Genomic DNA, 22,505 nt, shown 5'->3' on the forward strand with positions numbered 1-22,505 from the left:
CTTTCTTCCCCCTCCCGTCATTTGTTTCCTTGTGCGTTCACACTTCACCTCTCCTTCTCGTTCTAATATCGATTAAAATGCCCCTGCTTCTTGACTCACATTTGCATATAAACCAGTGGACCCTAGTTCCAGTCGCGCGTAACTTCGAACAACCCGTCTGAAAAAAAATTGGTGCGACACGAGGACTTCCCAGGAGGTCACCCATCCGAGTACTACTCTCGCCCAAGCACACTTGACTGCGAAGTTCTGATGGGATCCGGTGCATTAGTGCTGGTATGATCGCACCCGTTTAATTCCGCGCTGCAAATACATTAACTCCTTCTCCTTTCTTCCCCCTCCCGTCATTTGTTTCCTTGTGCGTGCGCACTGCACCACCTCCCGTGCTCGTTCTAATATCAAGTAAAATGCTACAGTGCCGTGACTCACATTTGCGAATAAACCTAAGGACCATAATTCAAGTCGCGTGTAACGTCGAAAGAATCATCTGCAAAAAAATGGGTGCAACACGAGGACTTTCTAAGAAAATAGGTGAAATATAAGGACTTCGCATGAGGTCACCCATCCTAGTGCTACTCTCGCCCAAGCACCCTTAACTTGCAGAGTTCTGATAGAATCCGTTGCATTGGTGCTGGTTTGATCGCTCATGTTTCATTCTGCGCTGCAAATACATACACTCTTTCTCCCTCCATCCCCTCTCCCGTCATTTGTTTTCTTGTGCGTGCACTCTGCATCTCTCCTTCTCGTTCTAATATCAAGTAAAATGCCCTAGTATCGTGACTCACCTTTGCGAATGAACCAGCGGTTTATAATTCCATTCGTGCGTAACGTCGAACAACCCATCCGAAAAAAAATGGGTGCAGCACGAGGACTTAACAAGTGGCCACCTATCCGAGTACTACTCTCACCCAAGCACACTTAACTGCGGAGTCATGATGGGATCTGTTGCATTAGTGCAGGTATGATCGCACCTGATTAATTTCGCATTGCAAATACATACATTCCTTCTCCTTCCCTCCCCCTCCCATCAATTGTTTCCTTGTGCATTCACACTGCACCTCTTCTTCTCGTTCTAATATCGATTAAAATGCCCCTGCTTCTTGACTCACATTTGCGTATAAACCAGCGGACCCTAGTTCCAGTCGCGCGTAACGTCGAACGACCCGTCTGAAAAAAAATTGGTGCGACACGAGGACTTCCCAAGAGGTCACCCATCCGAGTACTACTCTCGTCCAAGCACACTTAACTGCGGAGTTCTGATGGGATCCGGTGCATTAGTGTTGGTATGATCGCACCTGTTTAATTTCGCGCTGCAAATACATAAACTCTTTCCCCTTTCTTCCCCCTCCCGTCATTTGTTTCCATGTGCTTGTGCACTCCACCTCCCGTTCTCGTTCTAATATCATGTAAAATACTAAAGTGTCGTGACTCACATTTGCGAATAAACCTGAGGACCATAATTCAAGTCGCGCGTAACGTCGAAAGAATCATCTGCAAAAAAATGGGTGCAACACGAGGATTTCACAAGAAAATGGGTGAAATATAAGGACTTCGTAGGAGGTAACCCACGCTAGTACTACTCTCGCCCAAGCACACTTAACTGCGGAGTTCTGATGGGATCCGGTGCATTAATGCTGGTATGATCACACCCTTTTAATTCAACGCAGCAAATACATAAACTCCTTCTCCTTTCTTCCCCCTCCCGTTATTTGTTTTCTTGTGCGTTCACACTTCACCTCTTATTCTCGTTCTAATATCGATTAAAATGCCCCTGCTTCTTGACTCACATTTGCCTATAAACCAGCGGACCCTAGTTCCAGTCGCGCGTAACATCGAACGACCCGTCTGAAAAAAAATTGGTGCGACACGAGGACTTCCCAGAAGGTCACCCATCCGAGTACTACTCTCGCAAAAGCACACTTAACTGCGGAGTTCTGATGGGATCCGGTGCATTAGTATTGGTATGATCGCACCCGTTTAATTCAGCGCTGCAAATACATAAACTCCTTTTCCTTTCTTCCCCCTCCCGTCATTTGTTTCCTTGTGCGTGCGCACTGCACCTCCCGTGCTAATTCTAATATCAAGTAAAATGCTACGGTGCCGTGACTCACATTTGCGAATAAACCTGAGGACCATAATTCAAGTCACGCGTATCATCGAAAGAATCATCTGCAAAAAAATGGGTGTAACACGAGAACTTCCTAAGAAAATGGATGAAATATAAGGACTTCGCAGGAGGTCACCCATCCTAGTGCTACTCTCGCCCAAGCATCCTTAACTTGCGGAGTTCTGATAGAATCCGTTGCATTGGTGCTGGTATGATTGCTCATGTTTCATTCTGCGCTTCAAATACATACACTTTTTCTCCCTCCATCCCCCCTCCCGTTATTTGTTTCCTTGTGCGTGCACTCTGCATCTCTCCTTCTCGTTTTAATATCGATTAAAATGCCCCTGCTTCTTGACTCACATTTGCATATAAATCAGTGGACCCTAGTTCCAGTCGCACGTAACGTCGAACGATCTGTCTGAAAAAAAAAAATTAGTGCGACACGAGGACTTCCTAGGAGGTCACCCATCCGAGTAGTACTCCCGCGCAAGCACACTTAACTGCTGAGTTCTGATGGGATCCGGTGCATTAGTGATGCCATGATCGCACCTGTTTAATTTTGCGCTGCAAATACATAAACTCCTTATCCCTTCTTCCCCCTCCCGTCATTTATTTCCTTGTGCGTGCGCACTGTACCTTTCGTTCTCGTTCAAGCATCAAGTAAAATGCCACAGCGCCGTGACTAACATTTGCGAATAAATCTGCGGACCATAATTAAAGTCGCGCGTAACGTCTAACGGCACATCTGAAGAATAGAAAATGGGTGCAACACGAGAACTTCACAAGAAAATGGGTGAAATATAAGGACTTCACAGGAGGTAACCCATGCTAGTACTACTCTCACCGAAGCACCCTTACCTACGGAGTTCTGATAGAATCCGTTCCATTAGTGCTGGTATGATCGCACCTGTTTCATTTCGTGCTGAAAATACATACACTCCTTCTCCTTCCCTCCCCCTCCCATCAATTGTTTCCTTGTGCGTTCACACTGCACCTCTCCTTCTCGTTCTAATATCGATTAAAATGCCCCTGCTTCTTGACTCACATTTGCCTATAAACCAGCGGACCCTAGTTCCAGTCGCGTGTAACGTCGAACGACCCGTCTGAAAAAAAATTGGTGCGACACGAGGACTTCCTAGGAGGTCACCCATCCGAGTACTACTCTCGCCAAAGCACACTTAACTGCAGAGTTCTAATGGGATCCGGTGCATTAGTGCTGGTATGATCGCACCCTTTTAATTCCGCGCTGCAAATACATAAACTCCTTCTCCTTTCTTCCCCCTCCCGTCATTTGTTTCCTTGTGCGTGCGCACTGCACCTCCCGTGCTCGTTCTAATATCAAGTAAAATGCTACGGTGCCGTGACTCACATTTGCGAATAAACCTGAGGACCATAATTCAAGTTGCGCGTATCGTCGGAAGAATCATCTGCAAAAAAATGGGTGCAACACGAGGACTTCCTAAGAAAATGGGTGAAATATAAGGACTTCACAGGAGGTCATCCATCCTAGAGCTACTCTCGCCGAAGCACCCTTAACTTGCAGAGTTCTGATAGAATCCGTTGCATTGGTGCTGGTATGATTGCTCATGTTTCATTCTGCTCTGCAAATACATACACTTTTTCTCCCTCCATCCCCCCTCCCGTCATTTGTTTCCTTGTGCGTGCACTCTGTATCTCTCCTTCTCGTTCTAATATCGATTAAAATGCCCCTGCTTCTTGACTCACATTTGCGTATAAACCAGTGGACCCTAGTTCCAGTCGCGCGTAACCTCGAACGACCCGTCTGAGAAAAAAAATTAGTGCAACACAAGGACTTCCCAAGAGGTCACCCATCCGAGTACTACACTCACCCAAGCACACTTAACTGCGGAGTTCTGTTGGGATCCGATGCATTAGTACTGGTATGATCGCACCTGTTTAATTTTGCGCTGCAAAAACATAAACTCCTTCCCCTTACTTCCCCCTCCCGTCATTTGTTTCCTTGTGCGTGCGCACTGCACCTCTCATTCTCGTTCAAATATCAAGTAAAATGCCACGGCGCCGTGACTCACATTTGCGAATAAATCTGCGGACCATAATTAAAGTCGCGCGTAACGTCGAACGACACATCTGAAAAAAAGAAAATGGGTGCAACACGAGAACTTCCCAGGAGGTAACCCATCATTGTACTACTTTCGCCAAAGCACACTTAACTGCGGAGTTCTGATGGGATCCGGTGCATTTGTGCTGGTGTGACCGCACCTGTTTAATTTCGTGCTGAAAATACATACACTCCTTCTTCCCTCCTCCCCTCCCATCATTTGTTTCCTTGTGCGTTCACACTGCACCTCTGCTTCTCGTTCTAATATCGATTAAAATGCCCCTGATTCTTGACTCACATTTGCGTATAAACCAGCGGACCATAGTTCCAGTCGCGCGTAACGTCGAACGACCCATCTGAAAAAAAATTAATGCGATACGAGGACTTCCCAAGAGGTCACCCATCCGAGTACTACTCTCGACCAAGCACACTTAACTGCAGAGTTCTGATGGGATCCAGTGCATTAGTGCTGGTATGATGCCACTTGTTTAATTTTGCGCTTCAAATAGATACACTCCTTCTCTTTTCTTCCTCCTCCCGTCATTTGTTTCCTTGTGCGTGCGCACTGCACCTCCCGTACTCGTTCTAATATCAAGTAAAATGCCACGGCGCCGTGACTCACATTTGCGAATAAACCTGCGGACCATAAATCAAGTCGCGCGTAAAGTCGAAAGAATCATCTGTAAAAAGATGGGTGCAACACGAGGACCTCCCAAGAAAATGGGTGAAATATAAGGACTTCGCAGGAGGTAACCCATCCAAGTACTACTCTCGCCCAAGCACACCTAACTGCGGAGTTTTGATGGGATCCGGGGCTTTAGTGCTGGTATGATCGCACCTGTTTAATTTCGCGCTGCAAATACATACACTCCTTCTCCTTTATTCCCCCTCCCGTCAATTGTTTCCTTGTGCGTTCACACTGCACCTCTCATTCTCGTTCTAATATCGATTAAAATGCCCCTCCTTCTTGACTCACCTTTGCGTATAAACCAGCGGACCCTAGTTCCAGTCGCGCGTAACGTCGAACGACCCATCTGAAAAAAAATTGGTGCGACACTAGGACTTCCCAAGAGGTCGCCTATCTGAGTACTAATCTCGCCCAAGCACACTTAACTGCGGAGTCCTGATGGGATCCGGTGCATTAGTGCTGGTATGATCGTACCTGTTTAATTTTCCGCTGCAAAAACATAAACTCCTTCCCCTTACTTCCCCCTCCCGTCATTTGTTTCCTTGTGCGTGCGCACTGCACCTCTCATTCTCGTTCAAATATCAAGTAAAATGCCACGGCGCCGTGACTCACATTTGCGAATAAATCTGCGGACCATAATTAAAGTCGCGCGTAACGTCGAACGACACATCTGAAAAAAAGAAAATGGGTGCAACACGAGAACTTCCCAGGAGGTAACCCATCATTGTACTACTTTCGCCAAAGCACACTTAACTGCGGAGTTCTGATGGGATCCGGTGCATTTGTGCTGGTGTGACCGCACCTGTTTAATTTCATGCTGAAAATACATACACTCCTTCTTCCCTCCTCCCCTCCCATCATTTGTTTCCTTGTGCGTTCACACTGGACCTCTCCTTCTCGTTCGAATATCGATTAAAATGCCCCTGATTCTTGACTCACATTTGCGTATAAACCAGCGGACCATAGTTCCAGTCGCGCGTAACCTCGAACGACCCATCGGAAAAAAAATTTTTGCGATACGAGGACTTCCCAAAAGGTCACCCATTCGAGTACTACTCTCGACCAAGCACACTTAACTGCAGAGTTCTGATGGGATCCAGTGCAGCAGTGCTGGTATGATGCCACTTGTTTAATTTTGCGCTTCAAATAGATACACTCCTTCTCTTTTCTTCCACCTCCCGTCATTTGTTTCCTTGTGCGTGCGCACTGCACCTCCCGTACTCGTTCTAATATCAAGTAAAATGCCACGGCGCCGTGACTCACATTTGCGAATAAACCTGCGGACCATAAATCAAGTCGCGCATAAAGTCGAAAGAATCATCTGTAAAAAGATGGGTGCAACACGAGAACCTCCCAAGAAAATGAGTGAAATATAAGGACTTCGCAGGAGGTAACCCATCCGAGTACTACTCTCGCCCAAACACACCTAACTGCGGAGTTTTGATGGGATCCGGGGCTTTAGTGCTGGTATGATCGCACCTGTTTAATTTCGCGCTGCAAATACATACACTCCTTCTCCTTTATTCCACCTCCCGTCAATTGTTTCCTTGTGCGTTCACACTGCACCTCTCATTCTCGTTCTAATATCGATTAAAATGCCCCTCCTTCTTGACTCACCTTTGCGTATAAACCAGCGGACCCTAGTTCCAGTCGCGCGTAACGTCGAACGACCCGTCTGAAAAAAAATTGGTGCGACACTAGGACTTCCCAAGAGGTCGCCCATCTGAGTACTAATCTCGCCCAAGCACACTTAACTGCGGAGTCCTGATGGGATCTGGTGCATTAGTGCTGGTATGATCGCACCTGTTTAATTTTCCGCTGCAAATACATAAACTCTTTCCCCTTTCTTCCCCCTCCCGTCATTTGTTTTCTTGTGCGTGCGCACTGCACCTCTCGTTCTCGTTCAAATATCAAGTAAAATGCCACGGCGCCGTGACTCACATTTGCAAAAAAACCTGCGGACCAAAATTAAAGTCGCGCGTAACGTCGAACAGCACATCTGAAAAAAAGAAAATGGGTGGAACACGAGAACTTCCCAGGGGGTAACCAATCATTGTACTACTTTCGCCAAAGCACACTTAACTACGGAGTTCTGATGGGATCCGGTGCATTTGTGCTGGTGTGACCGCACATGTTTAATTTCATGCTGAAAATACATACACTCCTTCTTCCCTCCCCCCCTCCCATCATTTGTTTCCTTGTGCGTTCACACTGCACCTCTCCTTCTCGTTCTAATATCGATTAAAATGCCCCTGATTCTTGACTCACATTTGCGTATAAACCAGCGGACCATAGTTCCAGTCGCGCGTAACGTCGAACGACCCATCTGAAAAAAAATTATTGCGATACGAGGACTTCCCAAGAGGTCACCCATCCGAGTACTACTCTTGCCCAAGCACACTTAACTGCAGAGTTCTGATGGGATCCAGTGCATTAGTGCTGGAATGATGCCACTTGTTTAATTTTGCGCTTCAAATAGATACACTCCTTCTCTTTTCTTCCTCCTCCCGTCATTTGTTTCCTTGTGCGTGCGCACTGCACCTCCCGTACTCGTTCTAATATCAAGTAAAATGCCACGGCGCCGTGACTCACATTTGCGAATAAACCTGCGGACCATAAATCAAGTCGCGCGTAAAGTCGAAAGAATCATCTGTAAAAAGATGGGTGCAACACGAGGACCTCCCAAGAAAATGGGTGAAATATAAGGACTTCGCAGGAGGTCACCCATCTGAGTACTTTTCTCGCCCAAGCACCCTTAACTGCGAAGTTCTGATAGAATCTGTTGCATAAGTGCTGGTATGATCCCTCATGTTTCATTCTGCACTGCAAATACATACACTCTTTCTCCTTCCATCCCCCCTCCCGTCATTTGTTTCCTTGTACGTGCGTACTGCACCTCTCGTTCTTGTTCAAATATCAAGTAAAATGTCACGGCGCCATGACTCAACTTTGCAAATGAACCAGCGGTTTATAATTCCATTTGCGCGTAACGTCGAACAACCCATCCGAAAAAAAATAGGTGCAACACAAGGGCTTCCCAAGTGGTCACCCATCCGAGCACTACTCTCGCCCAAGCACACTTAACTGCGGAGTTCTGATGGGATCAAGGGCTTTAGTGCTGGTATGATCGCAGCTGTTTAAATTCGCGCAGCAAATACATACACTCCTTCTCCTTTCTTTCCCTTCCCGTCATTTGTTTCCTTGTGCGTTCACACTTCACCTCTCATTCTCGTTCTAATATCAATTAAAATGCCCCTGCTTCTTGACTCACATTTGCGTATAAACCAGCGGACCCTAGTTCCAGACATGCGTAACGTCGAACGACCAGTCTGAAAAAAAATTGGTGCAATACGAGGACTTCCCAGGAGGTCACCCATCCGAGTACTAATCTCGCCCAATCACACTTCACTGCGGAGTTCTGATGGGATCCGGTGCATTAGTGCTGGTATGATCGCAACCGTTTAATTCCGCGCTGCAAATACATAAACTCCTTCTCCTTTCTTCCCCATCCCGTCATTTGTTTCCTTGTGCGTGCGCACTGCACCTCCCGTTCTCGTTCTAATATCAAGTAAAATGCTACAGCGCCGTGACTCACATTTGCGAATAAACCTGAGGACCATAATTCAAGTCGCGCGTAACGTCGAAAGAATCATCTGCAAAAAAATGGGTGCAACACGAGGACTTCACAAGAAAATGGGTGAAATATAAGGACTTTGCAGGAGGTAACCCATGCTAGTACTACTCTCGCCCAAGCACCCTTACCTACGGAGTTCTGATAGAATCCGTTGCATTAGTGCTGGTATGATCGCACCTGTTTCATTTCGTGCTGAAAATACATACACTCCTTCTCCTTCCCTCCCCCTCCCATCAATTGTTTCCTTGTGCGTTCACACTGCACCTCTCCTTCTCGTTCTAATATCGATTAAAATGCCCCTGCTTCTTGACTCACATTTGCGTATAAAAAAGCGGACCTCGGTTCCAGTTGCGCGTAACGTCGAACGACCCGTCTGAAAAAAAATTGGTGCGACACGAGGACTTCCCATGAGGTCACCCATTCGAGTACTACTCTCGCCCAACCACACTTAACTGCGGAGTTCTGATGGGATCCGGTGCATTACTGCTGGTATGATCGCAACCGTTTAATTCCGCGCTGCAAATACATAAACTCCTTCTCCTTTCTTCCCCATCCCGTCATTTGTTTCCTTGTGCGTGCGCACTGCACCTCCCGTTCTCGTTCTAATATCAAGTAAAATGCTACAGCGCCGTGACTCACATTTGCGAATAAACCTGAGGACCATAATTCAAGTCGCGCGTAACGTCGAAAGAATCATCTGCAAAAAAATGGGTGCAACACGAGGACTTCACAAGAAAATGGGTGAAATATAAGGACTTTGCAGGAGGTAACCCATGCTAGTACTACTCTCGCCCAAGCACCCTTACCTACGGAGTTCTGATAGAATCCGTTGCATTAGTGCTGGTATGATCGCACCTGTTTCATTTCGTGCTGAAAATACATACACTCCTTCTCCTTCCCTCCCCCTCCCATCAATTGTTTCCTTGTGCGTTCACACTGCACCTCTCCTTCTCGTTCTAATATCGATTAAAATGCCCCTGCTTCTTGACTCACATTTGCGTATAAAAAAGCGGACCTCGGTTCCAGTTGCGCGTAACGTCGAACGACCCGTCTGAAAAAAAATTGGTGCGACACGAGGACTTCCCATGAGGTCACCCATTCGAGTACTACTCTCGCCCAACCACACTTAACTGCGGAGTTCTGATGGGATCCGGTGCATTACTGCTGGTATGATCGCAACCGTTTAATTCCGCGCTGCAAATACATAAACTCCTTCTCCTTTCTTCCCCATCCCGTCATTTGTTTCCTTGTGCGTGCGCACTGCACCTCCCGTTCTCGTTCTAATATCAAGTAAAATGCTACAGCGCCGTGACTCACATTTGCGAATAAACCTGAGGACCATAATTCAAGTTGCGCGTAACGTCGAAAGAATCATCTGCAAAAAAATGGGTGCAACACGAGGACTTCACAAGAAAATGGGTGAAATATAAGGACTTTGCAGGAGGTAACCCATGCTAGTACTACTCTCGCCCAAGCACCCTTACCTACGGAGTTCTGATAGAATCCGTTGCATTAGTGCTGGTATGATCGCACCTGTTTCATTTCGTGCTGAAAATACATACACTCCTTCTCCTTCCCTCCCCCTCCCATCAATTGTTTCCTTGTGCGTTCACACTGCACCTCTCCTTCTCGTTCTAATATCGATTAAAATGCCCCTGCTTCTTGACTCACATTTGCGTATAAAAAAGCGGACCTCGGTTCCAGTTGCGCGTAACGTCGAACGACCCGTCTGAAAAAAAATTGGTGCGACACGAGGACTTCCCATGAGGTCACCCATTCGAGTACTACTCTCGCCCAACCACACTTAACTGCGGAGTTCTGATGGGATCCGGTGCATTACTGCTGGTATGATCGCAACCGTTTAATTCCGCGCTGCAAATACATAAACTCCTTCTCCTTTCTTCCCCATCCCGTCATTTGTTTCCTTGTGCGTGCGCACTGCACCTCCCGTTCTCGTTCTAATATCAAGTAAAATGCTACAGCGCCGTGACTCACATTTGCGAATAAACCTGAGGACCATAATTCAAGTTGCGCGTAACGTCGAAAGAATCATCTGCAAAAAAATGGGTGCAACACGAGGACTTCACAAGAAAATGGGTGAAATATAAGGACTTTGCAGGAGGTAACCCATGCTAGTACTACTCTCGCCCAAGCACCCTTACCTACGGAGTTCTGATAGAATCCGTTGCATTAGTGCTGGTATGATCGCACCTGTTTCATTTCATGCTGAAAATACATACACTCCTTCTCCTTCCCTCCCCCTCCCATCAATTGTTTCCTTGTGCGTTCACACTGCACCTCTCCTTCTCGTTCTAATATCGATTAAAATGCCCCTGCTTCTTGACTCACATTTGCGTATAAAAAAGCGGACCTCGGTTCCAGTTGCGCGTAACGTCGAACGACCCGTCTGAAAAAAAATTGGTGCGACACGAGGACTTCCCATGAGGTCACCCATTCGAGTACTACTCTCGCCCAACCACACTTAACTGCGGAGTTCTGATGGGATCCGGTGCATTACTGCTGGTATGATCGCAACCGTTTAATTCCGCGCTGCAAATACATAAACTCCTTCTCCTTTCTTCCCCATCCCGTCATTTGTTTCCTTGTGCGTGCGCACTGCACCTCCCGTTCTCGTTCTAATATCAAGTAAAATGCTACAGCGCCGTGACTCACATTTGCGAATAAACCTGAGGACCATAATTCAAGTCGCGTGTAACGTCGAAAGAATCATCTGCAAAAAAATGGGTGCAACACGAGGACTTCACAAGAAAATGGGTGAAATATAAGGACTTCGCATGAGGTCACCCATCCTAGTGCTACTCTCGCCCAAGCACCCTTAACTTGCGGAGTTCTGATAGAATCAATTGCATTTATGCTGGTATGATTGCTCATGTTTCATTCTGCGCTGTAAATACATACACTTTTTCTCCCTCCATCCCCCCTCCCGACATTTGTTTCCTTGTGCGTGCACTCTGCATCTCTCCTTCTCGTTCTAATATTGATCAAAATGCCCCTTCTTCTTGACTCACATTTGCGTATAAACCAGTGGACCCTAGTTCCAGTCGCGCGTAACATCGAACGACTCGTCTGAAAAAAAAAAGTAGTGCGTTAGGAGGACTTCCCAGGAGGTCACCCATCTGAGTACTACTCTCGCCCAAGCACACTTAACTGCGGAGTTCTAATAGGATCCGGTGCATTAGTGCTGGTATGGTCGCAACTCTTTAATTTTGCGCTGTAAATACATAAACTCCTTCTCCTTTCTTCCCCCTCCCGTCATTTGTTTCCTTTTGCGTGCGCATTGCACCTCTCGTTCTTGTTCAAATATCAAGTAAAATGCCACGGCGCCGTGACTCACATTTGCGAATAAATCTGCGGACCATAATTAAAGTCGCGCGTAACGTCGAATGGCACATCTGAAAAAAAGAAAATGGGTGCGACACGAGAACCTCCCAGGAGGTAACCCATCATTGTACTACTTTCACCAAAGCACACTTAACTGCGGAGTTCTGATGGGATCCAGTGCATTTGTGCTGGTGTGACCGCACCTGTTTAATTTCGGGCTGAAAATACATGCACTCCTTCTTCCCTCCCCCCCTCCCATCATTTGTTTCCTTGTGCGTTCACACTGCACCTCTCCTTCTCGTTCTAATATCGATTATAATGCCCCTTATTCTTGACTAACATTTGCGTATAAACGAGCGGACCATAGTTCCAATCACGCGTAACGTCGAACGACCCATCTGAAAAAAAATTGTTGCGATACGAGGACTTCCCAAGAGGTCACCCATCCGACTACTACTCTCGCCCAAGCACACTTAACTGCAGGGTTCTGATGGGATCCAGTGCATTAGCGCTGGTATGATGCCACTTGTTTAATTTTGAGCTTCAAATAGATACACTCCTCTTTTATTCCTCATCCCGTCATTTGTTTCCTTGTGCGTGCGCACTGCACCTCCCGTACTCGTTTTAATATCAAGTAAAATGCCACGGCGCCGTGACTCACATTTGCGAATAAACCTGCGGACCATAAATCAAGCCGCGCGTAACGTCGAAAGAATCATCTGCAAAAAGATGGGTGCAATACGAGTACCTCCCAAGAAAATTGGTGAAATATAAGGACTTCGTAGGAGGTCACCCATCCGAGTACTTTTCTCGCCCAAGCACCCTTAACTGCGGAGTTCTGATAGAATCTGTTGCATCAGTGCTGGTATGATCCCTCATGTTTCATTCTGCACTGCAAATACATACACTCTTTCTCCTCCCATCCCCCCTCCCGTCATTTGTTTCCTTGTGCGTGCACTCTGCATCTCTATTTCTTGTTCTAATATCAAGTAATATGCCCCAGCACCGTGACTCACCTCTGCAAATGAACCAGCGGTTTATAATTCCCTTCGAGCGTAACGTCGAACAACCCATCCGAAAAAAAATAGGTGCAACACGAGGGCTTCCCAGGTGGTCACCGATCCGAGTACTATTCTCGCCCAAGCACACTTAACTGCGGAGTTCTAATGGGATTCGGTGCATTTGTGCTGGTATGGTCGCAACTGTTTAATTTTGCGCTGTAAATACATAAACTCCTTCTCCTTTCTTCCCCCTCCCGTCATTTGTTTCCTTGTGCGTGCGCACTGCACCTCTCGTTCTTGTTCAAATATCAAGTAAAATGCCACGGCGCCGTGACTCACATTTGCGAATAAATCTGCGGACCATAATTAAAGTCGCGCGTAACGTCTAACGACACATCTAAAAAAAAGAAAATGGGTGCAGCACGAGAACTTCCCAGGAGGTAACCCATCATTGTACTACTTTTGCCAAAGCACACTTAACTGCGGAGTTCTGATGGGATCCGGTGCATTAGTGCTGGTGTGACCGCACCTGTTTAATTTCGTGTTGAAAATACATACACTCCTTCTTCCCTCCCCCCTCCCATCATTTGTTTCCTTGTGCGTTCACACTGCACCTCTCCTTCTCGTTTGAATATCAATAAAAATGCCCCTGATTCTTGACTCACGTTTGCGTATAAACCAGCGGACCATAGTTCCAGTCGCGCGTAACGTCGAACGACCAATCTGAAAAAAAATTGTTGCGATACGAGGACTTCCCAAGAGGTCACCCATTCGAGTACTACTCTCGCCCAAGCACACTTAACTGCAGAGTTCTGATGAGATCCAGTGCATTACTACTGGCGTGATGCCACTTGTTTACTTTTGCACTTCAAATACATACACTCCTTCTCTGTTCTTCCTCCTCCCGTCATTTGTTTCCTTGTGCGTGCGCACTGCACCTCCCGTACTCGTTCTAATATCAAGTAAAATGCCACGGCGCCATGACTCACATTTGCGAATAAACCTGCGGACCATAAATCAAGTCGCGCGTAATGTCGAAAGAATCATCTGCAAAAAGATGGGTGCAACACGAGGACCTCCTAAGAAAATTGGTGAAATATAAGGACTTCGCAGGAGGTCACCCATCCGAGTACTTTTCTCGCCCAAGCACCCTTAACTGCGGAGGTCTGATAGAATCCGTTGCATTAGTGCTGGTATGATCCCTCATGTTTCATTCTGCACTGCAAATACATACAGTCTTTCTCCTCCCATCCCCCATCCCGTCATTTGTTTCCTTGTGCGTGCACTCTGCATTTCTCTTTCTCGTTCTAATATCAAGTAATATGCCCCGGCACCATGACTCATCTTTGTAAATGAACCAGCGGTTTATAATTCTATTCGCGCGTAACGTCTAACAACCCATCCGAAAAAAAATAAGTGCAACACAAGGGCTTCCGAAGTGGTCACCCATCCGAGTACTATGCTCGCCCCAGCACACTTAACTGCGGAGTTCTGATGGGATCCGGTGCATTAGTGCTGTTATGATCGCACCTGTTTAATTTCGCGTTGCAAATACATAAACTCATTCTCCTTTCTTCCCCCTCCAGCCATTTGTTTCCTTGTGCGTGCGCACTGCGCCTCCCGTGCTCGTTCTAATATCAAGTAAAATGCTACGGTGCCGTGACTCACATTTACGAATAAATCTGAGGACCATAATTCAAGTCGAGCATATCGTCGAAAGAATCATCTGCAAAAAAATGGGTGCAACACGAGGACTTCCTAAGAAAATGGGTGAAATATAATGACTTCGTAGGAGGTAACCCATGCTAGTACTACTCTCGCCCAAGCACCCCTAACTTGCGGAGTTCTGATAGAATCCGTTGCATTGGTGCTGGTATGATCGCACCTGTTTCATTCTACGCTGCAAATACGTACACTTTTTCTCCCTCCATCCCCCCTCCCGTCATTTGTTTCCTTGTGCGGTCACACTGCACCTCTCCTTCTCGTTCTAATATCGATTAAAATGCCCCTGCTTCTTGACTCACATTTGCGTATAAACCAGCGGACCCTTGTTCCAGTCGCGCGTAAAGTCGAACGACCCGTCTGAAAAAAAATTGGTGCGACACAAGAACTTCCCAAGAGGTCACCCATCCGAGTACTACTCTCGCCCAAGCACACTTAACTGCGGAGTTCTGATGGGATCCGGTGCATTAATACTCGTATGATCGCACCTGTTTAATTTTGCGCTGCAAATACATAAACTCCTTCTCCTTTCTTCCCCCTCCCGTCATTTGTTTCCTTGTGCGTGCGCACTGCACCTCTCGTTGTCGTTCAAATATCATGTAAAATGCCACGGTGCTGTGACTCACATTTGCGAATAAATCTGCGGACCATAATTAAAGTCGCGCATAACGTCGAACGGCACATCTGAAAAAAAGAAAATGTGTGCAACACGAGGACTTCACAAGAAAATGGGTGAAATATAAGGACTTCGCAGGAGGTAACCCATGCTAGTACTACTCTCGCCCAAGCACCCTTACCTACGAAGTTCTGATAGAATCCATTGCATTAGTGCTGGTATGATCGCACCTATTTCATTTCGTGCTGAAAAACATACACTCTTTCTCCTTCCCTCCCCCTCCCATCAATTGTTTCCTTGTGCGTTCACACTGCACCTCTCCTTCTCGTTCTAATATCGATTAAAATGCCCCTGCTTCTTGACTCACAATTGCATATAAACCAGCGGACCCCAGTTCCAGTCGCGCGAAACGTCGAACGACCCGTCTGAAAAAAAATTAGTGCGACACGAGGACTTTCCAAGAGGTCACCCATCCGAGTACTACTCTCTCCCAAGCACACTTAACTGCGGAGTTCTGATGGGATCCGGCGCATTAGTGGTGGTATGATCGCACCCGTTTAATTCCGCGCTGCAAATACATAAACTCCTTCTCCTTTCTTCCCCCTCCCGTCATTTGTTTCCTTGTGCGTGCGCACTGCACCTCTCGTTGTCATTCAAATATCATGTAAAATGCCACGGTGCTGTGACTCACATTTGCGAATAAATCTGCGGACCATAATTAATGTCGCGCGTAACGTCGAACGGCACATCTGAAAAAAAGAAAATGTGTGCAACACGAGGACTTCACTAGAAAATGGGTGAAATATAAGGACTTCGCAGGAGGTAACCCATGCTAGTACTACTCTCGCCCAAGCACCCTTACCTACGAAGTTCTGATAGAATCCGTTGCATTAGTGCTGGTATGATCGCACCTATTTCATTTCGTGCTGAAAATACATACACTCTTTCTCCTTCCCTCCCCCTCCCATCAATTGTTTCCTTGTGCGTTCACACTGCACCTCTCCTTCTTGTTTTAATATCGATTAAAATGCCCCTGCTTCTTGACTCACAATTGCATATAAACCAGCAGACCCCAGTTCCAGTCGCGCGAAACGTCGAACGACCCGTCTGAAAAAAAATTGGTGCGACACGAGGACTTTCCAAGAGGTCACCCATCCGAGTACTACTCTCTCCCAAGCACACTTAACTGCGGACTTCTGATGGGATCCGGTGCATTAGTGGTGGTATGATCGCACCCGTTTAATTCCGCGCTACAAATACATAAACTCCTTCTCCTTTCTTCTCCCTCCCGTCATTTGTTTTCTTGTGCGTGCGCACTGCACCTCCCGTGCTCGTTCTAATATCAAGTAAAATGCTACGGTGCCGTGACTCACATTTGCGAATAAACCTGAGGACCATAATTCAAGTCGCGCGTATCGTCGAAAGAATCATCTGCAAAAAAATGAGTGCAGCACCAGGACTTCCTAAGAAAATTGGTGAAATATAAGGACTTTGCAGGAGGTCACCCATCCTAGTGCTACTCTCGCCCAAGCACCCTTAACTTGCGGAGTTCTGATAGAATCCGTTGCACTGGTGTTGGTATGATTGCTCATGTTTCATTCTGCGCTGCAAATACATACACTTTTTCTCCCTCCATCCCCCCTCCCGTCATTTGTTTCCTTGTTCGTGCACTCTGCATCTCTCCTTCTCGTTCTAATATCGATTAAAATGCCCCTGCTTCTTGACTCACATTTGCGTATGAACCAGGGGACCCTAGTTCCAGTCGCGCGTAACGTCGAACGACCCGTCTAAAAAAAAAATTAATTCGACACGAGGACTTCCCAGGAGGTCACCCATCCGAGTACTAATCTCGCCCAAGCACATTTAACTGCGGAGTTCTGATGGGATCCGGTGCATTAATGCTGGTATGATCGCACCGGTTTAATTTTGCTCTGCAAATACATAAACTCCTTCTCCTCTCTTCCCACTCCTGTCATTTGTTTCCTTGTGCGTGCGCACTGCACCTCTCGTTCTCGTTCAAATATCAAGTAAAATGCCACGGCGCTGTGACTCACATTTGCGAATAAATCTGCGGACCATAATTAAAGTTGTGCGAAACGTCGAACGTCACATCTAAAAAAAAGAAAATGGGTGCAACACGAGGACTTCACAAGAAAATGGGTGAAATATAAGGACTTCGCAGGAGGTAACCCATGCTAGTACTACTCTCGCCCAAGCAACCTTACCTACGGAGTTCTGATAGAATACGTTCCATTAGTGCTGGTATGATCGCACCTGTTTCATTTCGTGCTGAAAATACATACACTCCTTCTCCTTCCCTCCCCCTCCCATCAATTGTTTCCTTGTGCGTTCACACTGCACCTCTCCTTCTCGTTCTAATATCGATTAAAATGCCCCTGCTTCTTGACGCACAATTGCGTATAAACCAGCGGACCCCAGTTCTAGTCGCGCGTAACGTCGAACGACCCGTCTGAAAAAAAATTGGTGCGACACGAGGACTTCCCAGGAGGTCACCCATCCGAGTACTACTCTCGCTCATGCACACTTACCTGCAGAGCTCTGATGGGATCCGGTGCATTAGTGCTGGTATGATCGCACCGGTTTAATTCTGTACCGTAAATACATAAACTCTTTCTCCTTTCTTCCCCCTCCCGTCATTTGTTTCCTTGTGCGTGCGCACTGCACCTCCCGTGCTCGTTCTAATATCAAGTAAAATGCTACGGTGCCGTGACTCAAATTTGCGAATAAATCTGAGGACCATAATTCAAGTCGCGCGTATCGTCGAAAGAATCATCTGCAAAAAAATGGGTGCAACACCAGGACTTCCTAAGAAAATTGGTGAAATATAAGGACTTTGCAGGAGGTCACCCATCCTAGTGCTACTCTCACCCAAGCACCCTTAACTTGCAGACTTCTGATAGAATCGCATTGGTGCTGGTATGATTGCTCATGTTTCATTCTGCGCTGCAAATACATACACTTTTTCTCCCTCCATCCCCCCTCCCGTCATTTGTTTCCTTGTGCGTGCACTCTGCATCTCTCCATCTTGTTCTAATATCGATTAAAATGCCCCTGCTTCTTGACTCACATTTGCGTATGAACCAGGGGACCCTAGTTCCAGTCGCGCGTAACGTCGAAGGACCCGTCTAAAAAAAAAATTAGTGCGATACAAGGACTTCCCAGGAGGTCACCCATCCGAGAACTACTCTCGCCCAAGCACACTTAACTGCGGAGTTCTGATGGGATCCAGTGCATTAGTGCTGGCATGATCGCACCAATTTAATTTTGCGCTGCAAATATATAAATTCCCTCCCCTTTCTTCCCCCTCCCATCATTTGTTTCCATGTGCGTGCGCACTGCACCTCTCGGTCTCGTTCAAATATCAAGTAAAATACCACGGTGCCGTGACTCACATTTGTGAATAAATCTGCGGACCATAATTAAAGTCGCGCGTAATGTCGAATGGCACATCTGAAAAAAAGAAAATGGGTGCAACACGAGAACTTCCCACGAGGTAACCCATCATTGTACTAGTTTCGCCAAAGCACACTTAACTGCGGAGTTCTGATGGGATCCGGTGCATTTATGCTGGTATGATCGCACCTGTTTAATTTTGCGCTGCAAATACATAAACTCATTCCCCTTTCTTCCCCCTCCCATCATTTGTTTCCTTGTGCGTGCGCAGTGCACCTCCCGTTCTCGTTCTAATATCAAGTAAAATGCTACAGCACCGTGACTCACATTTGCGAATAAACCTGAGAATCATAATACAAGTCGCGCGTAACATCGAAAGAATCATCTGCAAAAAAATGGGTGCAACACGAGGACTTCACAAGAAAATGGGTGAAATATAAGGACTTCGCAGGAGGTAACCCATGCTAGTACTACTCTCGCCCAAGCACCCTTACCTACGGAGTTCCGATAGAATCCGTTGCATTAGTGCTGGTATGATCGCACCTGTTTCATTTCGCGCTGCAAATACATACACTCCTTCTCCTTTCTTCCCCCTCCCGTCATTTGTTTCCTTGTGCGTGCGCACTGCACCTCTCGTTCTCGTTCAAATATCAAGTAAAATGCCCCGGCACCGTAACTCACCTTTGCAAATGAACCAGCGGTTTATAATTCCATTCGCGCGTAACGTCGAAAAACCCATCCGAAAAAAAATAGGTGCCACACGAGGGCTTCCCAAGTGGTCACCCATCCGAGTACTACTCTCGCCCAAGCACACTTAACTGTGGAGTTCTGATGGGATCCGGGGCTAATGTGCTGGTAAGATCGCACCTGTTTAAATTCGCGCTGCAAATACATACACTCCTTCTCCTTTCTTCCCCCTCCCGTCATTTGTTTCCTTGTGCGTTCACACTTCACCTCTCATTCTCGTTCTAATATCGATTAAAATGCCCCTGCTTCTTGACTCACATTTGCGTATAAACCAGCGGACCCTAGTTCCAGACGCGCGTAATGTCGAACAACCCGTCTGAAAAGAAATTTGTGCGACACGAGGACTTCCCAGGAGGTCACCCATCCGAGTACTAATCTCTCCCAAGCACACTTCACTGCGGAGTTCGGATGGGATCCGGTGCATTAGTGCTGGTATGATCCCACTTGTTTAATTTCGCACTGTAAATACATAAACACATTCCCCTTTTTTCCCCCTCCCGTCATTTGTTTCCTTGTGCGTGCGCACTGCACCTCCCGTTCTCGTTCTAATATCAAGTAAAGTGCCACGGCGCCGTGACTCACATTTGCGAATAAATCTGCGGATCATAATTAAAGTCGGGCGTAACGTCGAACGGCACATCTGATAAAAAAAAAGGAGTGCGACACGAGAACTTCCCAGGAGGTAACCCATCACTGTACTACTTTCGCAAAAGCACACATAACTGCGGAGTTCTGATGGGATCCGGTGCATTTTTGCTGGTGTGACCGCACATGTTTAATTTCGTGCTGAAAATACATACACTCCTTCTTCCCTCCCCCCCTCCCATCATTTGTTTCCTTGTGCGTTCACACTGCACCTCTCATTCTCGTTCTAATATCGATTAAAATGCCCCTGATTCTTGACTCACATTTGCGTATAAACCAGCGGACTATAGTTCCAGTCGCGCGTAACGTTGAACGACCCATCTGAAAAAAAATAGTTGCGATACGAGGACTTCCCAAGAGGTCACCCATCTGAGTACTACTCTCGCCCAAGCACACTTAACTGCAGAGTTCTGATGGGATCCAGTGCGTTAGTGCTGGTATGATGCCACTTGTTTAATTTTGTGCTTCAAATACATACACTCCTTCTCTTTTCTTCCTCCTCCCGTCATTTATTTCCTTGTGCGTGCGCACTGCACCTCCCGTACTAGTTCTAATATCAAGTAAAATGCCACGGCTTTGTGACTCACATTCGCGAATAAACTTGTTAACCATAAATCAAGTCGCGCGTAACGTCGAAAGAATCTTCTGCAAAAAGATGGGTGCAACACGAGGACCTCCAAAGAAAATGAGTGAAATATAAGGACTTCGCAGGAGGTCACCCGTCCGAGTACTTTTCTCGCCCAAGCACCCTTAACTGCGGAGTTCTGATAGAATCCGTTGCATTAGTGCTGGTATGATCCCTCATGTTTCATTCTGCACTGCAAATACATACATTCTTTCTCCTTCCATCCCCCCTCGCGTCATTTGTTTCCTTGTGCGTGCACTCTGCATCTCTCTTTCTCGTTCTAATATCAAGTAATATGCCCCGGCACCGTGACTCACCTTTGCAAATGAACCAGCAGTTTATAATTCCATTCGCGCGTAACGTCGAACAACCCATCCGAAAAAAAATAGGTGCAACACGAGGGCTTCCCAAGTGGTCACCCATCCGAGTACTACCCTCGCCCAAGAACATTTAATTGCGGAGTTCTGATGGAATCCAGAGCTTTAGTGCTGGTATGATCGCACCTGTTTAATTTCGCGGTGCAATCACATACACTCCTTCCCCTTTCTTCCCCCTCTCGTCATTTGTTTCCTTGTGCCTTCACACTTCACCTCTCATTCTCGTTCTAATATCGATTAAAATGCCCCTGCTTCTTGACTCACATTTGCGTATAAACCAGCGGACCCTAGTTCCAGACGCGCGTAACGTCGAACGACCCGTCTGAAAAAAATTGGTGCGACACGAGGACTTCCCAAGAGGTCACCCATCCGAGTACTAATCTCGCCCAAGCACACTTAACTGTAGAGTTTTGATTGGATCCGGTGCATTAGTGCTGGTATGATCGCAATTGTTTAATTTTGTGCTGTAAATACATAAACTCATTCCCCTTTCTTCCCCCTCCCGTCATTTGTTTCCTTGTGCGTGCGCACTGCACCTCCCGTTCTCGTTCTAATATCAAGTAAAATGCTACTGTGCCGTGACTCACATTTGCGAATAAACCTGAGAACCATAATACAAGTCGCGAGTAACGTCGAAAGAATCATCTGCAAAAAAATGAGTGCAACACGAAGACTTCACAAGAAAATGGGTGAAATATAAGGACTTCGCAGGAGGTAACCCATGCTAGTACTACTCTCGCCCAAGCACCCTTACCTACGGAGTTCTGATAGAATCCGTTGCATTAGTGCTGGTATGATCACACCTGTTTCATTTCGCGATGCAAATACATACACTCCTTCTCCTTTCTTCCCCCTCCCGTCATTTGTTTCCTTGTGCGTGCGCACTGCACCTCTCGTTCTCGCTCAAATATCAAGTAAAATGCCACGACGCCGTGACTTACATTTGCGAATAAATCTGCGGACCATAATTAAAGTCGTGCGTAACGTCGGACTGCATTTGTTTTCTTGTGCGTGCACTCTGCATCTCTCTTTCTCGTTCTAATATCAAGTAATATGCCCCAGCACCCTGACTCACATTTGTAAATGAACCAGCGATTTATAATTCCATTCGCGCGTAACGTCGAACAACCCATCCGAAAAAACTAGGTGCAAGACGAGGGCTTCCCAGGTGGTCACCCATCCGAGTACTACCCTCGCCCAAGCACACTTAACTGCAGAGTTCTGATGGGATCCGGTTCATTAGTGCTGGTTTGATCGCACCGGTTGAATTTCGCGCTGCAAATACATAAACTCCGTCTCCTTTCTTCCCCCTCCCGTCATTTGTTTCCTTGTGCGTGCGCACTGCACCTCTCGTTCTCATTCAAATATCAAGTAAAATGCCACGGCGCCGTTACTCACATTTGCGAATAAATTTATGGACCATAATTAAAGTCGCGCGTAACGTCGAATGGCACATCTGAAAAAAAAAAAATGGGTGCATCACGAGGACTTCACAAGAAAATGGGTGAAA

The 22,505-nt window shown here is 46.6% G+C and overlaps 2 non-coding genes and 39 pseudogenes across 2 annotated transcripts; all 41 read right to left on the reverse strand.

Annotated features, from left to right (window-relative positions):
* Positions 1 to 168: 168 nt before the first annotated feature.
* LOC148264647 (5S ribosomal RNA) lies at positions 169 to 287 on the reverse strand. Its single transcript, XR_015820169.1, has one exon. It is a non-coding gene; the product is annotated as a 5S ribosomal RNA (ribosomal RNA).
* Positions 288 to 1,175: 888 nt separating this feature from the next.
* On the reverse strand, positions 1,176 to 1,294 carry LOC148264648 (5S ribosomal RNA). Its single transcript, XR_015820448.1, has one exon. It is a non-coding gene; the product is annotated as a 5S ribosomal RNA (ribosomal RNA).
* Positions 1,295 to 1,529: 235 nt separating this feature from the next.
* LOC148264649 (5S ribosomal RNA) lies at positions 1,530 to 1,648 on the reverse strand (annotated as a pseudogene).
* A 205-nt stretch (positions 1,649 to 1,853) lies between these two features.
* LOC148264650 (5S ribosomal RNA) lies at positions 1,854 to 1,972 on the reverse strand (annotated as a pseudogene).
* Positions 1,973 to 2,536: 564 nt separating this feature from the next.
* On the reverse strand, positions 2,537 to 2,655 carry LOC148264651 (5S ribosomal RNA; annotated as a pseudogene).
* Positions 2,656 to 3,218: 563 nt separating this feature from the next.
* LOC148264652 (5S ribosomal RNA) lies at positions 3,219 to 3,337 on the reverse strand (annotated as a pseudogene).
* A 563-nt stretch (positions 3,338 to 3,900) lies between these two features.
* LOC148264653 (5S ribosomal RNA) lies at positions 3,901 to 4,019 on the reverse strand (annotated as a pseudogene).
* A 209-nt stretch (positions 4,020 to 4,228) lies between these two features.
* LOC148264654 (5S ribosomal RNA) lies at positions 4,229 to 4,347 on the reverse strand (annotated as a pseudogene).
* Positions 4,348 to 4,551: 204 nt separating this feature from the next.
* On the reverse strand, positions 4,552 to 4,670 carry LOC148264655 (5S ribosomal RNA; annotated as a pseudogene).
* Positions 4,671 to 4,905: 235 nt separating this feature from the next.
* Positions 4,906 to 5,024, reverse strand: LOC148264656 (5S ribosomal RNA; annotated as a pseudogene).
* A 205-nt stretch (positions 5,025 to 5,229) lies between these two features.
* LOC148264657 (5S ribosomal RNA) lies at positions 5,230 to 5,348 on the reverse strand (annotated as a pseudogene).
* A 209-nt stretch (positions 5,349 to 5,557) lies between these two features.
* On the reverse strand, positions 5,558 to 5,676 carry LOC148264658 (5S ribosomal RNA; annotated as a pseudogene).
* Positions 5,677 to 6,558: 882 nt separating this feature from the next.
* On the reverse strand, positions 6,559 to 6,677 carry LOC148264659 (5S ribosomal RNA; annotated as a pseudogene).
* A 207-nt stretch (positions 6,678 to 6,884) lies between these two features.
* On the reverse strand, positions 6,885 to 7,005 carry LOC148264660 (5S ribosomal RNA; annotated as a pseudogene).
* Positions 7,006 to 7,209: 204 nt separating this feature from the next.
* Positions 7,210 to 7,327, reverse strand: LOC148264661 (5S ribosomal RNA; annotated as a pseudogene).
* Positions 7,328 to 7,888: 561 nt separating this feature from the next.
* LOC148264662 (5S ribosomal RNA) lies at positions 7,889 to 8,007 on the reverse strand (annotated as a pseudogene).
* A 205-nt stretch (positions 8,008 to 8,212) lies between these two features.
* Positions 8,213 to 8,331, reverse strand: LOC148264663 (5S ribosomal RNA; annotated as a pseudogene).
* Positions 8,332 to 8,890: 559 nt separating this feature from the next.
* Positions 8,891 to 9,009, reverse strand: LOC148264664 (5S ribosomal RNA; annotated as a pseudogene).
* Positions 9,010 to 9,568: 559 nt separating this feature from the next.
* On the reverse strand, positions 9,569 to 9,687 carry LOC148264665 (5S ribosomal RNA; annotated as a pseudogene).
* A 559-nt stretch (positions 9,688 to 10,246) lies between these two features.
* LOC148264666 (5S ribosomal RNA) lies at positions 10,247 to 10,365 on the reverse strand (annotated as a pseudogene).
* Positions 10,366 to 10,924: 559 nt separating this feature from the next.
* Positions 10,925 to 11,043, reverse strand: LOC148264667 (5S ribosomal RNA; annotated as a pseudogene).
* A 563-nt stretch (positions 11,044 to 11,606) lies between these two features.
* Positions 11,607 to 11,725, reverse strand: LOC148264668 (5S ribosomal RNA; annotated as a pseudogene).
* A 209-nt stretch (positions 11,726 to 11,934) lies between these two features.
* On the reverse strand, positions 11,935 to 12,053 carry LOC148264669 (5S ribosomal RNA; annotated as a pseudogene).
* Positions 12,054 to 12,257: 204 nt separating this feature from the next.
* LOC148264670 (5S ribosomal RNA) lies at positions 12,258 to 12,375 on the reverse strand (annotated as a pseudogene).
* A 558-nt stretch (positions 12,376 to 12,933) lies between these two features.
* Positions 12,934 to 13,052, reverse strand: LOC148264671 (5S ribosomal RNA; annotated as a pseudogene).
* A 209-nt stretch (positions 13,053 to 13,261) lies between these two features.
* On the reverse strand, positions 13,262 to 13,380 carry LOC148264672 (5S ribosomal RNA; annotated as a pseudogene).
* Positions 13,381 to 14,262: 882 nt separating this feature from the next.
* Positions 14,263 to 14,381, reverse strand: LOC148264673 (5S ribosomal RNA; annotated as a pseudogene).
* Positions 14,382 to 14,942: 561 nt separating this feature from the next.
* LOC148264674 (5S ribosomal RNA) lies at positions 14,943 to 15,061 on the reverse strand (annotated as a pseudogene).
* A 562-nt stretch (positions 15,062 to 15,623) lies between these two features.
* On the reverse strand, positions 15,624 to 15,742 carry LOC148264675 (5S ribosomal RNA; annotated as a pseudogene).
* Positions 15,743 to 16,305: 563 nt separating this feature from the next.
* LOC148264676 (5S ribosomal RNA) lies at positions 16,306 to 16,424 on the reverse strand (annotated as a pseudogene).
* A 562-nt stretch (positions 16,425 to 16,986) lies between these two features.
* LOC148264677 (5S ribosomal RNA) lies at positions 16,987 to 17,105 on the reverse strand (annotated as a pseudogene).
* A 563-nt stretch (positions 17,106 to 17,668) lies between these two features.
* Positions 17,669 to 17,787, reverse strand: LOC148264678 (5S ribosomal RNA; annotated as a pseudogene).
* Positions 17,788 to 18,345: 558 nt separating this feature from the next.
* LOC148264679 (5S ribosomal RNA) lies at positions 18,346 to 18,464 on the reverse strand (annotated as a pseudogene).
* A 209-nt stretch (positions 18,465 to 18,673) lies between these two features.
* Positions 18,674 to 18,792, reverse strand: LOC148264680 (5S ribosomal RNA; annotated as a pseudogene).
* A 559-nt stretch (positions 18,793 to 19,351) lies between these two features.
* Positions 19,352 to 19,470, reverse strand: LOC148264681 (5S ribosomal RNA; annotated as a pseudogene).
* Positions 19,471 to 19,675: 205 nt separating this feature from the next.
* Positions 19,676 to 19,794, reverse strand: LOC148264682 (5S ribosomal RNA; annotated as a pseudogene).
* A 208-nt stretch (positions 19,795 to 20,002) lies between these two features.
* Positions 20,003 to 20,121, reverse strand: LOC148264683 (5S ribosomal RNA; annotated as a pseudogene).
* A 204-nt stretch (positions 20,122 to 20,325) lies between these two features.
* LOC148264684 (5S ribosomal RNA) lies at positions 20,326 to 20,443 on the reverse strand (annotated as a pseudogene).
* Positions 20,444 to 21,004: 561 nt separating this feature from the next.
* LOC148264685 (5S ribosomal RNA) lies at positions 21,005 to 21,123 on the reverse strand (annotated as a pseudogene).
* A 204-nt stretch (positions 21,124 to 21,327) lies between these two features.
* Positions 21,328 to 21,446, reverse strand: LOC148264686 (5S ribosomal RNA; annotated as a pseudogene).
* A 692-nt stretch (positions 21,447 to 22,138) lies between these two features.
* On the reverse strand, positions 22,139 to 22,257 carry LOC148264687 (5S ribosomal RNA; annotated as a pseudogene).
* Between the last annotated feature and the right edge of the window lie 248 nt (positions 22,258 to 22,505).

Source organism: Carica papaya, chromosome 5 (assembly GCF_054855325.1).
Source record: "Carica papaya isolate Zhongbai chromosome 5, ASM5485532v1, whole genome shotgun sequence".
NCBI lineage: Eukaryota > Viridiplantae > Streptophyta > Magnoliopsida > Brassicales > Caricaceae > Carica > Carica papaya.